Source organism: Phacochoerus africanus, chromosome 6 (assembly GCF_016906955.1).
Source record: "Phacochoerus africanus isolate WHEZ1 chromosome 6, ROS_Pafr_v1, whole genome shotgun sequence".
Lineage (NCBI taxonomy): Eukaryota > Metazoa > Chordata > Mammalia > Artiodactyla > Suidae > Phacochoerus > Phacochoerus africanus.
This window is the reverse complement of record NC_062549.1, coordinates 110564740-110570739: the sequence shown is the minus strand read 5'-3', so window position 1 is coordinate 110570739 and position 6000 is coordinate 110564740.

Here is a 6000-nt window from a genome sequence, read left to right as displayed (position 1 = left end):
ATTCATCAAGATTGTTTCACGTATCAGTTGTTTCTTTCTTTTTAATCCATTGTATGGATGAACCACAGTTTTAAAAATCCACTTACATGTGGATTGTTTCCTTTTTGGCAATTATGAATAGAGCTCCTATAAATATTCCTGTATAGATTTTTGTGTGAATATAAATTTACATTTCTCTAGGGTAATCACCTATGAGTGCAATCACTGGGTCATGTGGCAGTTTGTGTTTCATTTTATAAGAATTTGTCCAATTGGGAGTTCCCATTGTGGCTCAGCGGGTTACAAACCCAACTAGCACCCATGAGGATGCAGGTTCAATCCCTGGACTCACTCAGTGAATTAAGGATCTGGCATTCCCATGAGCTATGGTGTAGGCTGTAGATGTGGCTGGGATCCCATATTACTTTGGCTGTGGTGTAGGCCGGCATCTGCAGCTCCAATTCAACTTCTAGCCTGGGAACTTCCATATGCCACAGGTGCAGCCAAAAAAGGCAAAAAAGGCAAAAAAAAAAAAAGATTTTGTCCCATTGTCTTCCAGCATGGCTGCACCCTTTTGCACTCCTACCGACAATTTATTGGAACAATGTTCCACTGCATGATAGCACCCTCATCAGCCCTTGGTATCATCAGTATTCTTATTTTAGCCATTCTAACATGTGTCATGTTATCTCACTGAGATTTTAATATGTATTTTCCGAATGATTAATGATGTGGAACATCATCTCATGTGCTTATTTGCCTTATTTATCCTCTTTAATAAAATGTTTAAGTCTTTTACTTGTTTTTTACTGGATCATTTGCCTTCTTGTGCTCAAATAGGAAACTTGGAGAGTTCTTTAGATATTCTACGCATCCTTTGTTGGACTTTTATTTTCCTTTTTTACGGCCGCACCTGCAGGATATGGAAGCTTCCAGGCAAGTGGCTGAATTGGAGCTGCAGCTGCAGGCCTATGCCACAGCCATGACAACACCAGATCCTTAACCCACTCAGCGGGGCCAGGGATCAAACTCACATCCTCACAGAGACTATATCGGCTCCTTAACCTGCTAAGCTAGAATGGGAACTCCTGGACATATTATTTGCAAATATTTTCTTCCAGTCTGTAACTTCTCTTTTCATTTTTCTTAATTACTTCTTTTATAGCAAAAGTTTTTAACTTTGATGAAGTCCAGTGTATCCACATTTTTCTTTTATGGGTCATTCTTTTTTTGTCAAGTCTTAGGGCTACTTGCCTAAATCCAGGTCATGAAGATTTTCTATTTTTCTTTTATAAAAGTTTTATAGTTTTATATTTGTATTAAATCCATGATAGCATTCTGAGTTAATTTTTATATAAGGTGTGAGGCTTGTTTCTCCTTATATGGATGTCCAACAATTTGTTGGGGAAAAAAACTCTCCTTTCTGCAATGAATTGCCTTTGCACTTCCATAAAATATCAGTTGACTGTATTTGTGTGTTTACCTCTTACATTATCTTTTGTTTCACTGATCCATGTGCCTGTCCTGTTGCCAGCACTAAACTGTTTTGATTACTGCAGCTGTGAAGTAAGTCTTAAAATTAGCCAGTGCGATTCCACCAAACCTGTTTTTCTTTTTCAAAGTTCTTTTAGCTATTCTAGTTCCTTTGCCTTTCTGTATAAATTTTAGAATCAGCTTGTATCTATCTACCAAAAATCTGCTGAAAGTTTGATGAGAATTGAGTTAAATTTATTTATCAATTTGGAGAGCATTACAGCTATACTCTGTACTGAGTCTTCTAATCCCTGAATATGGTATGTCTTTCCACTACTTAGGTCCTCTTTGGTTTACTTCATCAGTGTTTTATAGTTTTATTTATTTCATCAGTGTTGCATAGATCCCATATGTCTTAGGAAATTTATACATATTTCATTTTTAGCCATTGTCAATGGTATTGGTTTTAAAATTTTTGATTTCTAATTTGTATTGCCAGTATACAGAAATATAATTTCATTTTTATGTGTTGACTTTACATTCTGCAATCTTGCTAAATTCACTTATTAGTTCTAGGTGATTTTCTCTCTCTCTCTCTCTCTCTCTGTGTGTGTGTGTGTGTGTGTGTGTGTGAATTCTTTGGACTTCTTTGTGAATAGGGACAGTTATATTTCTTCTTTTGAAATACATATTCCTTTTACTTCTTTTTTAAAACCATAAACGGATGTTGAATTTTGTCAAATGCTTTGTATGCAACAATGCTATAATTATGTTGTGTTTTTCTTTAAATGGCGAATAGAGGAATTATACTGATTAATTTTTAGATATTAAACAAGTCCTGCATTCCCTGGATAAACCCCACTTGGGCTAGTATATTATTCTTTGTTATTACACTGTTGAATTTTATTTTCTAATATTCTGTTGAGAATTTTTGTGTCTAGGTTCAGGAGTGCTATTTGTTTATAACTTTCTTTGTGTGTGTGTGTGTGTGTGTGTGTGTTTTCTGGCTTGAGTATAATATCCTATTAATAAGCCAACTCTTTATTTTAAAAAGAATAGAACCTAAGAAATGACAAGGATTCTGCAAACATCCCATAGAAGATACTTCCTGGATTCTGAGACAGTGGCATTTGCTGAGTTGTTGAGTTGGATGTAATTTCTTCTGTTTTGCTCCTGAATCCAAAGTATAGATGGTAGTCATGACGGATGCAGTGTAACTGACTTTTGTCATCTCATTATCTTATTGCCAATTATTAAAACTAAGGCTTCCCTGCTGACACGTTTTCAGTCATTGAGGCAACAAATGTTTACATTTTCCTACAGCTGCACCATCAACCTGATCTCTTTTTTCCTTCCTCCGTTTTGTGGCCATGCCTAGAATGAGACAAGATTTACCAACCAGGTGAGCCAAGGTCACTGTGTAGTTCACAAGGATGTCGATTTCCAGGGGGCTCAGGGCATTTCTGCTTCCTTCACTTCCAGAAAAGTGTAAATATTCACATGAGCCTAGGCCTCGAGGGTAAGCATGGCATTTGGCTGAACAGACGGCCCATTTGAGGCCCATGATCATTCAGGTAAAGGCCAGCCCAGGTTGTCAACATGAAGGCAGACAAAGAAGGAACTCTCCACCAGGCAGCCCCTCTCCCAGTGATGGGAGGAATAGATGAGAAGTCAGCTATTTATTTATTTTGTTTAATTTTCAAAAAATTTAAAAAATGTTTTCCTTTTTTTTTCCTGTTTTTTTTTTTTTGGTCTTTTGTTGTTGTTGTTATTGTTGTTGTTGTTGCTATTTCTTGGGCTGCTCCCGCGGCATATGCAGGTTCCCAGGCTAGGGGTTGAATCAGAGCTGTAGCCACCGGCCTACGCCAGAGCCACAGCAACGCGGGATCCGAGCCGCGTCTGCAACCTACACCACAGCTCACGGCAACGCCGGATCGTTAACCCACTGAGCAAGGGCAGGGATCGAACCCGCAACCTCATGGTTCCTAGTCGGATTCATTAACCACTGCGCCACGACGGGAACTCCCAAAAAAATGTTTTCCTAAGTCTTAAATTGATATAGTCCTAATGTAAAAGGAAGTAGAATGGGAAATTAAATAGTAACTATGTTAAAATACTTAAAATTCATGTAGCACTTTTTATATGTCAGGCATTGCTCTAAGCACTTTACATATATTAACTCACTTAACTGTGACAAAAGCCCCAATGAGATAGGTATCATTGTTATCTCAGTTTTACTAGGAAACCACTGCAGAATAATATGGAGAGTCCTATTGGTGTGATTTTTTTAATGTATGTATAAAAATACAAAAAATAACATATGGAGGTGAGGTCCCTCACGCTAAGCCTGGAGGGTGGAAGCGAACAGAGAAAAAGGATTTTCATTTGTGTCACACATACATCTGTTTGCCTAGATTTTTTTTTAATGAGTGTGCATGACTTTTACCACTTAAAATTAATTTTTCTTCAAATTACTCAACCCCAAAAAGGAAATACATACACTCATTGTAGAATCTTCAGAAAATGAAAACAAACTAAAATGAGAAAATAAAAATGACCTGTAGTCTCACAACACAGAGGAAATAAGCATTTTGGTGTTTACCTTTTCAGTTTTTTTTTTTTTTTTTCTGTATAAACACAATATTGGGAGTTCCCGTCGTGGCGCAGTGGTTAACGAATCCGACTAGGAACCATGAGGTTGCGGGTTCGATCCCTGCCCTTGCTCAGTGGGTTAACGATCCGGCGTTGCCGTGAGCTGTGGTGTAGGTTGCAGACGCGGCTCGGATCCCGCGTTGCTGTGGCTCTGGCGTAGGCTGGCGGCCACAGCTCCGATTTGACCCCTAGCCTGGGAACCTCCATATGCCGCGGGAACGGCCCAAGAAATAGCAACAACAACAACAACAACAATAACAACAACAACAACAACAAAACAATATTAGGTTTATCAAAAAAATTGGTTCATACTGTAATGCTCTCTCTTTTATTTTTTATTTATTTATTTATTTTTTTGGCCAGCCTGCAGCATATGGAGTTCCTGGGCCAGGGATAAGATCCATACCACAGACATGACCGAAGTCATAGCTGTGGCAATACCAGATCCTTCCTTAACCACTGTGCCGGGCCAGGGATCGAACCTGTGTCCCAGAACTCCCAAGATGCCAACAATCCCGCTGCACCACAGTGGGAACGCCTGTAAGCTACTTTAAAAGCTGCTTTTTTCAGTGGGCAGTTCTATCGTGAACATCCTTCCATGTCATTAAACCGTCCTCCACCTGGTCGTGGAGTATGGCCTTTACCTTATTTTTGGTCACCCACTGCTGAACTTTTCTTTTGCTGTTGGTGGCGGGAGAGAGCGATTAATTGAACGTTTAATACGGCAGCACAGCCTGATTGAGAAATCAGTCATAACTGGTTTTCTTGGTTGTGGACTCTTCGGGAAAGAATGTGAAGTATTTTTCCCACATCCTCCCCAAGGGTGGCCAGGGCTTCCAGCCCTGGAGGTCACAAAGGACTGGGTTGGTTTTCCAGCTGGGGAAGGGGCGTAGCCTTACCTGCGGGGTGGTGACTTTGAGTACCTGAGAAAAGGGTGGGGGATCAGGAGTGTCCAAAAGTGGCACACGTTGAGATCCAACCGGAACACAGCCATCCTCCCCCCTCTAGGGATGGCAAAAGCTGGTATGAAGATGGCTGTGAAGAGGAGGCAGGAAGAAAGACCACTAAGTGGTCAGCTGGCCAGCTGTTGGGAGAGGCCGCTGTGAGTGGGCAGCTCAGCAGCCTGCCTGGAGGAGCAGTGCACACGGGCAGAAGGGACCAGCATTCAACATGTGGCACAAGGCGCCGCTGGCACTGTGGCCATCTCCACTGAACAAGGACCAGCTGCACCAACTCCTTAAGATCAGGCCCTTTGTTTGCTTGTCTATGGATTTTTGTTCTGTTTTTTGTTTTTTAATTTTTTTTAGGACCACACCCACAACTTACGGAGGTTCCCAGGCTAGGGGTCGAATCTTAGCTGCAGCTGCTGGCATATGCCACACCCGCATCTGCGAGCTACACCACAGCTCACAGCAACGCCGGATCCTTCACCCACTGAGCGACGCCGGGGATCGAACTCGAATCCTGATGGATACTAATGGGGTTCATAACCTGCTGAGCCACAACAGGAACTCCTGTTTTGTTTTTCTGTAAAACCCAATGAGCCGAGAGAGGAAGCCCTAATAATACTAAACTTCTCTCCCACTGTCAATGGGGCTTGGGACCAGATTACATAAACTTGGAAAAATAAAGAGCATGGGCCTTTTGAGAGTTTGTGTGGATGAATATCCCTGATGTGTCTGCCACCAGCTTTTATGACCCCAGAGTGAGCCACAGCCCGCACCCCTGCCCCCATTCCCCTGCCCACCTCTCCAGGAGACCCTCCAAAACCAGCCATTCAGCAGTACAGTGGGAGAACAGATGTGAGAGAGATGAAAATAATAATAGGAAGACCTGGAAAATCCCTATGGATTGATGAGGATAATGCAGTGCTTTCCACAGACATTACGGGATTAG